The sequence below is a fragment of the Lygodium microphyllum genome, chromosome 15, assembly GCF_053477565.2.
Source record: "Lygodium microphyllum isolate KBCC chromosome 15, Lygodium_microphyllum_v1.1.10, whole genome shotgun sequence".
Classification (NCBI taxonomy): domain Eukaryota; kingdom Viridiplantae; phylum Streptophyta; class Polypodiopsida; order Schizaeales; family Lygodiaceae; genus Lygodium; species Lygodium microphyllum.
The window spans coordinates 143,884,603-143,896,730 of NC_141149.1; the positions used below are offsets into that span (position 1 = coordinate 143,884,603).

The window sequence follows — 12,128 nt, forward strand, 5'->3', positions numbered from 1 at the left end:
CTCCCCTTGCTCCAAGTAGAGAAGGAGGTGCCATTGTTTCTAGTGAACATCCTAAGGACCCATCAGCATGCCTTGTCTTTGATCATACAGGTAAGGTCATGACTCCATGGGATCCTAGATACCCTCATTGATCCCCGACGATTGGATTTGGCCCTTCCTACTCGAAGTCTACTTGTCCAAGGTAGAAATCTTTTGTTATTTTGGTAGATTTCTTGGAGAGTTCTTGAGGCATTGACAGATTAAGTTCAAGCAAGGCGTGAGCAGCCTTGTCTTTGATTCTGATTTCAGTCATGTGGGTCGCCACTTTGAATGTTTGTGGGATTTGTTCCCGCAATAAACAACGTGGTATGTGGCGCATTTTGCATGAGAATTGTTGGGATGTGTTGTGCTCTTGAGCAGAAAAGTCATGATGATGCAGGTCACATTTTGGATTGTCATTGTTTTCATGTTGGAAGCAAGGCAATGCACTACTTGGGTGTCCTTATGGTGGTACATAAGAAACTTTAGCCAATACTTATTAAGAAGGATGTCCATGGCTGCTTTATAGTGGTGGAAATTGTTTTTAAAGGAGAGGTTTTGCGGCTAGTTGGACTTTATGTGTAGAATGCCTGGTTGTATTGTCAGGCCTTGTGGAATTAGCTTCATGATTCATTGTCTTTGGGTAGACCGAGCTTTGCTTATGGGTGACTTTAGCATTTGCAGTGACCCTTCCCAGTTGGACTTCGGAGCATTCTTTGATGGATATGCTAGAAACCTGGGCTTGGAATGCCTTTGCAATGGATATTCTGAAGCACGATCTTTGGTCATGGCTTTGTCCATTGGTTTTGAGGTTTACGTTTCACTTGGCACAATTTTCAGTCATGTGGTCTTGCTTGGACCGTATCTATGCCATGCATGAGGATTCCTTTTTACCAGAAATTTTGGAAATGCAAGTGTGGTAGTGATATGCCTTGTCAGATCATTTCACTTTGCAGCCTGATATGATTAGGTAGCTTGTGAATGCTTTCCAGGGTCTTTTGAGTAGGCTGCCCTTGTGCTTTAACTCATCCTTTCTTAGTCGTCTTCAAAGGATATATGAGCCAGTTGTTGGAAAGGTTTTTGTGGGATTTTCCATTGGAAGGCTTGGCCTCATTTGATAAGACTGCTTCCTAACATGTAGACAGTGGCAAGACAATATGGGATCCACTATGCCTCCCTTACAAGCCAGCCTTTGCATGGTGTGGAGGACATCCTAGGCTTGGTTCGTCTATTGTTGCTTGATTATCGACATGATATTTTCTTGGTTTCCTTATTGGCAAAGCTGGCTGGACTTATACAATGTTTTCATCAGCGGTCTCATCACTAGGCTAAGCTTCGGGATTTGACTAATGGCTTTGGGATAGTTCGTGCTAGATTCGTAAAATTTTTAGAGCTTAGGGAAAATATGGTGAGATTGTAGAATGCAGAGGGTCATATAGTTGTAGACCCCCAATCCATTGTATGTATGTTCAATTTCTACTTTGCGAATCTCTTGGCCTCCTAGTAGGCATGCTTTCTTGAGGTTGCTCATGCCCGTGTAGTCTTTTGTACCTTGGTCAAAGATCAGGTTCCACGAGATATGCAAGTTGCCTTGGAGGATGATATTCAAGAGGGTGAAGTTATGGATATTTTGTTGCATTTGCCTCTCGATAAAAGCCCTAGTTGGGATGGTATCGTCAATGAATTCTTTGAAGCTCATGCATCCCTTTTGGGCCCAAGCCACTCATAGTCATGTGTGAGCAGATGTGGGTTTTGGGCAGCATGTCTTCATCATGGGGAAAAGGGATCGTTAAGTTGATTCCTAAAGTTCTCTCCCCTTTGAAACTTATGCATTGGAAACCCATATCCTTAATGGGCACTGTGTATAAGATCTTTGCAAAGGTGTTGGAAAATCATCTTCATAAGCAACTACTTGGTTTGGTGCATCCTTATCACTACGGCTTCATTAAGGGGAGGAACATTGTGAACAATATCCAATTATGTGCGACATACATAGCAAGAGGTGGTCCTTGTGCAACTCGACTTGGAAAATACCTTTGATCTCCTAGAATGGTTTTTTGTTGTGGACCTCATGCAAGGCACGGACTTTGGGCATCGTATGTCCATGTTGATCTATACTAATCGTGTGGGGGCTACGTCCCGTGTTATGCTCAATGGTGGAGTTACTACGCCCTTTTCTCTTGCACGCTCAATTCCCCAATGTTGCCCTTTAAGCCCTCTTCTTTTTGCACTTGCTACTCACCCCGTTCTTTCCATGTTGTCACATCTTGCTGACATGGGATAATTGGCTGGTTTCTCTCTTCCTTTGTCCCAACATTTTTTTGGTTAGGCATTGGCTGATGACACCTTCATGCTTTTGAAAGCGAATGTTTTTAATCTTTGCAAAGCTTTGGATGATTGGAATTTGTTTGGACATGCATCGGGGGTCTCCACATTAATGTTTCCAAATCATCCCTTATTACTTCCACGGGCTCCAATTTGTCAGATTTGGGCGGTAGGGTGTGGTTGTTCATCAGGGAGACATTGTGAGGCAGCTTGGTGTCCTTGGGAGTGGATGTGTAGTTGAAACATTTATCGAAATGGATCTTGCACAAACTAGAAGCCAAGGTTGTTTATTGGAAATGTCAAGCTTGGCTCCTTCATGTATGCCTTAAAGTGGCATAGACCATTATGCTCGCCATGCTCACTTAATTTTTGCCATTGTTGCATTGGTCTAATGTTGCTTTGAAGGATCTCACCTACCACTTCTGTTTTATGCTTTGGAAGAAAGAGCTTGTGAATGCTGGCATATCTTGGAATCATGTTTGCACCGAAATCCATGGGGGATGGGGCTGTTTTGGATGTGGAGACCCATATGATAGCTTTTCATTAGTCGCTTTTGCAAACCATGTGTGCTGTCAACAACCTTGGATGGTTACTGCTCATTTTTTTCTTGAAGCGTCTTTGGCAAGGTAATATGAAGATTATCGGTTCATAATGGCATGTTCTTTTTAATGTTGAGATTTAGTTCTCTACATCTACTTCAGTTCTTCTCAATCGCTTGGTATGTTTGTGGAAATTGGTGCTTTGCAAGGTCCAATGGCACCTAGCTGAGGACAGACTGGCTGCCAATTCTTTCCAAATGGAAATTTTGGTGGTATCTCGCTTGCTTTCATGGGAGGACAAATTGGAGGACAGACCCATCGTATGGTTCACCTTGGATTGGTCTTGGTGGCTGATGCCATTCTCTTGCCTTGTGGCACACTCATGTCTTTCCACATTATTAGAAGGGTCTTCCGAGTACCTCATGGCTACTGTGACCTTTGGGGAAAGGTTTCTAGACTTTTGCAGGACCGCCAAACTCTTCCAGTCCTGAGTTTTGCCTATCCTAGGTAGGATTGGAACCTTATAGGCTGCTTGAGTCTTCAGTCTTCTTCAATTAATCAGATTTATTGCCTCATGATCAAAGATCATGCATGGTGGACCGTCAAGGCTGATGCACTTTGGGGATTGCACAAATGTGAAGCTTGGTGGAAACTAACAGTGATGGAGGGAAGGCATAGCAAGACGCCATTCAAATGTAAGGTATTCATTTGATGCTTGTTTGTGGGTGGCCTTCCCCTTGCTTTGGCTCTTTGCTGCCGCAGTATTTCCAATGGGAACTGTTTCTTCTGTATTATTGCAATGGAGTCTTCCCATCACTGATTATCTCCTATCCTTTTTCTTGAAAAATTTAGCTCCTTATTTTAGACATTTGAAATGCTCTAGTGGGCAACTAGGATGCATCCTTTTGATTGGGTTTTTGATAAGACTAAGCATCATGGTCTAGCGCAACCCCATATGAAGATTCTATTTCACTTTCTTAGATTTTGGGGTTGTTGGTATATTTGGGTTACTCGCAATGCATTCTCTTTTGATGCTTTCTTAGGCATCTAGAGTCATATTGTGAAGCTGAAAGGACTTCTTTAGTGGCAGCTTGATTCAACATGCTGATACTTTGTTTGGTGAGGATTTAGTACCTTGGCGTCAAGCGGTCTCCTCAATGACCCCGCCTTGATTTTTGTGCTTCCTTTTGTTCTTTTCTCATGTAAAAGCTAAGTTTATGCATGGTGGCTTAGAGCCATCCTGCATCTTGTAATGGTGTAGTCTTGTACTTTTTTTGTAATAAATATAATTATGTATTATGAGAGAGAGAGAGAGAGAGAGAGAGAGAGAGAGAGAGAGAGAGAGAGAGAGAGAGAGATGCCTCGAAGGAAAAGTCTAGATTGGGATGGGCTTCCTAATGAGCTGTTTTCAGCCCATGTGCAACTGCTTAAGGACCCATTAACTCGCTTGTGTCAGCAGGTATGGAACTCTGGTATGATGCCTTCGGATTGGAAGATTGTTGCCATCACGTTGTTGCCGAAGGTTCCCTCTCCGACCTCTTTGAAACAATGGAGACCCATTTCTGTTATGGGATCGTCATATAAAATCTTCTCCAAAATTATTGCCAACAGATTGCAAAAAGTTTTTCCGCACCTCATTCATCCACGTCAATACGGTTTTATTAAAGGTCGGAATATAATGCACAACATTTTGAATGTTCAGGTGGGAATTGACTATGCCAAAGCTTCTAGCTTGCAGGTTGTTATGCTTCAGCTGGATATTGAGAAGACATTTGATCATGCCAGTTGGTCTTTCTTGCAGCAATTAATGCCTACAATGGGTTTTGGGCTCCGTATGATTTCTCTAGCTGATACCATCAGTCAGGGTGTTGTGGCCCGTATTGCTCTTAATGGAGGGATTACAGAGGAAATTGCCTTATCTCGGTCCCTTTGGCAAGGCTGTTCTCTTAGCCCTTTGCTGTTTGCTTTGATAACTCACCCCATGCTCTCATTATTGGATAAGTTGGTAGCTCAAGGTGAGATAGTTGGCTTAACTCTTCCCGGCGGTGATCAGCTTGTGGGTCAATCTTTGGCAGATGATTCTTTTATGTTGCTTAAGGCGATCATATTAATGTTAATCGGGCAATGGTCTTCCAGACGCGTCAAAATTCTCTCACAATCCACAATATGGTCTTGAACAAACTGTTTGCACCCATGAGCATCCATCCCTTCATTCTTTTCATACACCACACCCCCTTTGATTGGAACATCATTCAAGAAGGGCATCGTCAATTGTGGTATAAAGTCTCTAAGTACCCTATTCATAGCATTTGTCATGTGTGCCACTGAGTTTGTTGCACCCTACGGGAGAGTACACATCCGTACTAACCCCACGGGAGTCTTCATGGTTGTGATATCCTTGCTTTCAACTGTAAGCTAGAATTGATCATACCCCGAGTAAAGATCATCCAAAGAATAGATCACTCTGCCTGCAAAAGCCTCTACAAATTCATCAACCACAGGACTTGTACCCACATTTCATATGGTCACTTTATTGACCAGTTGCATGTCTTGAATAAATCTCAAAGCCTCATTCTTTTTGGGCACGATTTGAGGATGGGGCTAAAGAGGGCTCCAAGATCTTCATGCGAATCTTTTCATTTAGCAAATCCATTAGTTTTGGCAAGTAAGCTTTAGGCACTGGAATAGGCCTCAAGTTCCATGGTACATGTGGCACAATAAATATTACCATAGGAGATACAACATTTGGATCCACACAACCTATTTCAGTTGGCTGAAATGCAAATGCCTTTCCATGCCTAGCCAACATCTTCATAGAACAGTCTCTTCTTTCAGCAGGCAAAAGAAACCCTTCTGCACCAACCTTCAATTCCTGCAATGTTTCAGATGTAAGCTGATGACCTGCATCTTTAGGATCCCATAAGCTTGGCTGCCTTGACACTTTTTCATAGAGACCCTCACTTTCTGGTGGAAGTGGCTAAGCAATTGGTTTCACCTTTTTGTCAACTGTCTTATACTTTGTCTCCACAAGTGCTTCGGCCCATTGTAATCTTTCCTAATGAGCAAACAATGCTATAACATCATACATGTCCAAAGAACATACTGACAACACTCTGTTTTCAGCCTTATTTTTTGCATGTATAGCTGCTGAAATTTTAGCCATAGTTTCATTAATATTGAGCCCATAAAATATAATTGAAAAACCTTCATTTTTAGCTAACAGCTCTTCCTTAGTAGTCTGGAATCTTTTTGCTTTGGCATCGGGTCTTCACATTAATACTCAGAAATCCACCCTTCTCTCCTGTATGGAGAATGATCTGCAAGCCTTGGGCTGGAATGGAATTGTGATCATCAGAAGGGATAATATTACCAAACACTTGGGATATCCTATTGGTGTGGAGGTTGCTCCCCGAGCCTTGCTGGATTGGATGGCCTCCCGAATTCATGACACGTTCATGTACTGGAAATCCCAGAGTTGGCCACTACATGTTAGACTAAAAGTGGCCCAATGCATTATGATCAGTATGATCTCATTCTTTTTGCCATTGCTTCCTTGGACTAAGAAGTCCATTTTGGATTTTGTTCAGCCTATCAGATTTATGCTCTGGAAAAAGAAAGGCAATCGTTTGGGGCAGGTATGGATCTCCTAGCAGCATGTGACCACTCCAAAAAGGATGGGGGTTGCAGCTTTGCTAGATGTCAATTTGCGTATGGCCGCTTTGAGGCTATCCCTGTTACAGAGTCTATGTATTCAGTGTCATCCTTGGTCAGACATTGCCAAATTCTTCATAGAAAAAATTGGCATCTCTCATGGTAGCACGGTTATTCATGCTCTTCTTAGTGGCATGCGCTTACTTCTACGAGGCCTTTAAAGGTCTCCCAGTCTTTTCTCCTTTCTCATTTGATAGCTTCCTGATAGGAGATGCTTCGTTTTGTAGTTTGGCGTCCCTCGAATATTCATAAAGAGGAAAATTTGCTGCAAGGAGAAATACTAGCTTCCTCAAGGTTGTTGGATTGGCCACAAAAAGATTTGCAGCAAGAAAAGTTCAATCGGATGGCTAGGTTGGGGTTGAAGACACTCCGTGATGGTGTTATTCCTGGGCAGCCCTGCCTTTATTCCTTTATGCGTATTCGTTACTACTTTAGGGTGCCTCGTGGATACAAGGACATTTGGTCGTTCATACATGATAGTCTTGAGAGGTTCTTTCCTTTGCCTGCGTTACAACCATTGGATCCTTGGCGTGACTGGATGTTTGTGCTTCTTGATGATTTTGCGAAAAGGTCAGCTAATCAAATATATCATCGGATGGTGGAAGCGAAGAGATGGTTCATGAGGAAAGTGAATAGGTTATGGCATCGTAGGGATAGTAAAAAGAAGTGGCGGGAAAGATTTATCTAGCTTTGGAAGTCTAAGGTCCGGTATCGAGGAAAAGTGTTCATGTGGCGGCTGCTCATTGGGGGTCTTTCAACGGGAGAAGTGCTCTATGTCCGAAAGATCTTTGCTGGGTGCTGTGTTTTTTGCACTACGTGTGATGAGACATTGCTTCACCTCTTTGTCTCCTGCCTTGTTGCGCGGAAGGTTTGGAATTTTATTTCCCGTGTGTGGTCCTTGGTGACTCAATACTGCCTATTAGTTCGTTCGTGGATTATGGGAAATATGTCCTCTATGCACTCTTTGAGTTTAGATTGTTCCTGCCTATTTCATTTCCTTAGATGGACAGCCTTGCATCGTATATGGCGTACTCGCAATGCCTTTATTTTTGATTTAGCATTGGGCATCCATGGGCATGTGGGCGTATGCGTGGAATAGTGTTATGGCAAATCTCCTCTATGATGTCAACGGACCTGGTTCTTCCAGATATTGCTGCTCCCTGGCTGGCCACTGTTTGCTCTACTCTAGTTGTTCCTTCTATGTGATCTATTAGTACTGCTCGTGTAATAGGTTGTTTCTGAGAGCCTACAAGCCTCATGTAAATATTACAGAGAGAGAGAGAGACAGAGTATGCTGACCTGATGGTCTGATGTAATAGATACAGAGAGAATGTTGACGTGGTGGTCTAATGTAAATATTCACTATCTAATTCAATTATCTTCACGAAGAGAGAGAGAGAGAGAGAGAGAGAGAGAGAGAGAGAGAGAGAGAGAGAGAGAGAGAGAGAGAGAGAGAGAGAGAGAGAGGAGGGAGGGAGGGAGGGAGGGAGGGAGAGAGATGGGGGAGATGCAACGGGACCTTGCCTAGGGCTTCCGCTTGTTGCTTGTGCGTGGCCTTGTCAGTTGCTCGTCGCCTATTCGTGCAGCCCTCCTTGGATCTCCACTCTAAAGCCCAGCTTCTGTGCGTCGACTGCACCCTTCATCCTGTGCGCTTAGCCTTTCCGTCTCCTGTTTGTGCAACCCACGGTCGATGTCACTTCTTGGCTTGCCTGTTGCACCTGCTGTTGCACTCAGACTTGCTCTTCTTGCATACAGTCGGAACAGGGTATTGTGGGTCCGTGCTTTTTTGCGTCCGCCTGTAAGTAGACAGAGAGAACGAGAGAGAGCGAGCGAGACAGGACGATTTAACAGGCAAGATAGACATCGACTTTGTTCTTGTTTCTGCTCTTGCACGTGTGCCATTCTGTGACGACGTGGGTTTGTGCCGCCCCTATGCACAGACAAAGAAAGTAGACCCGCCTCTGCGCGCGCGCGTGCGCGCGCACGCACACACACACACACACACATATATATATATATATATATAGAGAGAGAGAGAGAGAGAGAGAGAGAGAGAGAGAGAGAGAGAGAGAGAGAGAGAGAGAGAGAGAGAGAGAGAGAGAGAGAGAGAGAGAGAGAGAGAGAGAGGGTTTTGCTATGGCAAATATGTAGGAATTTAATGGTATCGATATGGCCTTTCTCGATCAGTAGATTTGTCAAGGGAATGACAAAGCCCTGGCCGACTCGGATGGTGATTCGTTGGCTGATGAACTCGTGCCGTTGCTGGATAGTGAAGAGATGGGCAAACGTCGTAGAGGATGTTGGTTGAAGAACCGGTCTTAGGCCCGAATTCTCCTCAGCCTGAGGTTCATGTTTGGTGTTCACAACGTGATGGGCCTTTACAGTTCATGTTGGCCACCGCCAATCATCTTATGTCGGATTATGTCCATTGTAATGAGGATAAAGCTAAGGCATTACCGGATGGGAATGAAGTGGTTGCAGTCATGGGAATCGACGTGGTCTTACAACAGATAGCTGCTTTTCATGAGAGAGCAGCCATATTTTATTTTACTGGAAGGACTCCTTTGATCACTAGAATTTGTGCTTGGCTTCAATCTATGCTTGTCAGTTTTGAACAGTGCTCAGATGATGCTTCCGAGCGTATGCAGGTTCTGCTGGTTGAAGAGATTTATGATGGCCGAAAGTAGTTCATGTGGTCCCTTGGAGGCCCGTGGCTGAGTTTCAAGAGGTGCTGAGACAGGCATGCCCAATTTGGGTAGAGGTGGTGGATTTCCTTGTGCATCTCTAGAGACTCCTCCCTCTGGTTTTGAGAACCCTTGGGGAGGTCTTGGTGGAACCTCAGCTGGCTTCTCGCAATCGGAATAGGGCATGTATGCTTTGGGATACAAGGAAATCTCGCTTGACAAAGATTCGTTTTGAGATTCCAGGGTTATAAATGTTGGTATATGAGTTGAAATGGGATACTTTTGCAGGACACTGTTTCAGATGTGGCTAGTTGGGCCATTTCATTTCGGGGTGTGACAAAAATATGGAGGTAGTGCAATGCCCTATGGATCTAGATATAGAAATGCAAGATCACCTCCCTTAGTAGACGATTCACAAGCCGGTAGCCGACGATCCAGAGGAGCTTTCCCAACAAGGTTGTAATGAAGGTAAGAAGGATGTTTCCCATGGTGGTGGGGAGCATGCTTCGCTTGCGGGTGGGCGGAATTCCTCTCTTCAGGAGGATTCTTGGGTCATTGTGGTTCGTTGTAATGCAAGACACGATTCTCGCTCCACTCTTGCCCATCCTCGGCCGCCCCCAATCACTCAAACCTTTAAATGCAGAGGTAAGGGGTTTTATATGAAACCTCAATCTTCACGTGCTGTGACAGTAGAAGATAAAAGGCCTTTTGATTCTGCTTTGCACTTCGATGCGCGTGGGAGGCTTGTGCCTCCTTGAGATGTTTTCTGCTCCCAGCAACAGCAGTTCCCTTCCCATGCTTCAATTGAGGGTTTGTAGAGGGCAGATCTTGTTGATGTTATCCGAGGTGAAATGGAGAGATTCCAAGCTGCCAAGGCTATTGATGTAAAAGGGAAAGGGAAAGTAAAAGCGACAGTTCAGTAGTTTTTCTCATTTGTGATTGATCATGAAAATTGCTATGTGGAATGTGAAAGGTATTTCTTCGGGCAGCAAGCAGTATCGGTTGTGGAAAGTTGTGCTAGTTGGAAAATGGGATGTTTTTTGTGATGTGGAGCATAAACAACACGCTTTGGCTCGATCTTCTTATGTATATAAGGATTATGTGGTTTTTTTTAGTGGTCGACCTTTGCACAGATCAGGAGTTATGTTGGTTGTCAAATCCTCCCTATAGCCATTGTTGGTCTCTTGGGACCCTTGTGGCCGATTTTTGATTCTCGAATAATTTATGAGGGAGAGGTTTTGTGGATTGTAGGTGTGTATGCTCCTTCTAATGCAAGGGAATGCCATCAGCTTTGGGATGACCTGCACTGCCTTGCCATGGCACGTCAAGGCTTTGTTATGGGTGATTTTAATGCCTATGTTTATGCAAATCAGGCGACCTCTCCGCATTTGGTTATGGATGGTCCTGAGCAACAGGCTTGGGATGCTCTTGCAACGACATCTTTAAAACAGGACATGTGGTCCTGGATGTATCCATCACAAGTCCTGGAACATGATCTCTTAGATTGAATCTTTCTCTTTTATAGGGCATGCTGTTTACTCTTTAATAACGGATTTTCCTACTTTGTTGGGCGGAATGTTTCCACAAGCTCCGCTATTCATTCAGAAGCTGGCTTGATAATTATCCACTTTGTGCATAGGAAAAATACATGTGTGGTTCTTGCCTGCTCTCTCAGCAAATATTTGGAGGGGAGGCACGATGTTTGTGTGCAAGTGGCTTATTTGTGGTTTGGGGGGGGCGGCCAGTTTTTGCAAACTGCTCCTTGAGGGTCGGCCAATTTCATGACATAGTCTTCATGGAACAGGAACCAATTGCACCACTTATTAGACAAAAGCTCTAAATGGTCTTTCTTGTAATCCGAGTCGAGCCTTTGAAGGGTGGAAGCTCAATGTTAACTTTTGCTAGGATTCTAGTGAGCTTGGGGTGGTTGTGGTGAGGTGCTGGTTGGGGCTGAAGATGGGATGAAGGTATTGAAGGTTATATTCAGGTTTTGTTTGGTTTTTAGGTTGGAGATATTAGAGGTAACTTGTATTGCTGGCCCTACGTCATTCTAGTGGTCGCAATGTTTGTTGGGGCTAGGGTTAGGTGAAAATTGGGCTTTAGGTGGAGGCATGGGCTGGAGTGGGGGCACTACTGCTCTATGGCCACTTTCTGAGCTTCCTCTTGGAGTGGCACCTCTTTTAGTGAAAGGTCTTAGAGATTAAGACTGAGATTTGGTTGGGCTCGAATGGGTCATAGTCATGCAAGATCAATGTGTTGGATTTTTGGCAAAACAACATGCAGAAGTGTGTTTTTTCCGTCAGCAAAGTTGCCAAATTTCATTGGTCAGGGATCATGGGGCCTAGGTCCTTCTAGCTCCTTTGTAGTGCTTGCTGCTTTTCCAGAGCTAGTGTTAAGCTAGGGAAGGGCTTGGGCAAGGCACTAGGAAGTGTAGATGCCAGGTGCTAGGGGGTGCAGGGTGACAAAGTGGCACAGTATGTGCAAAAGCAAGGAAAAACTATGTTACTTAAGTAAAACAGAGGCAGCATTTTGAGACCAGGTTACTATATTGCTAATGCAAGTACAGTAATTGGTACCGCAGCAGTAGCTGAATAGGAGGATGCAAAACAAGACAGAGCCAACTTGTGACGAGGCTAACTTTATTTTCTACTTCCAACCTGATACAACTGAAAAGGGACGAGAGATGAGACCCATTATAACGAGGTTTCTTTGCTTGAGTCTTAGGGTATTGTCTTGTGGAATTTGGCACTGACTCTCCATGCCACACTATGGATGTGGTACCAAAAGATGGTTAAGCTAAGTCAAAGGGTGATTTGGTCTGAAATTGAGGCGTCTTATAAAATCTGGAGCC

At 44.1% G+C, this 12,128-nt stretch overlaps 1 protein-coding gene across 3 annotated transcripts in view; it reads left to right on the top strand.

Moving 5' to 3' along the window:
* Positions 1-12,128, top strand: part of LOC148025172 (diacylglycerol kinase 5-like) — a 154,318-nt gene that overhangs the window by 50,282 nt on the left and 91,908 nt on the right. The window lies entirely within an intron of this gene.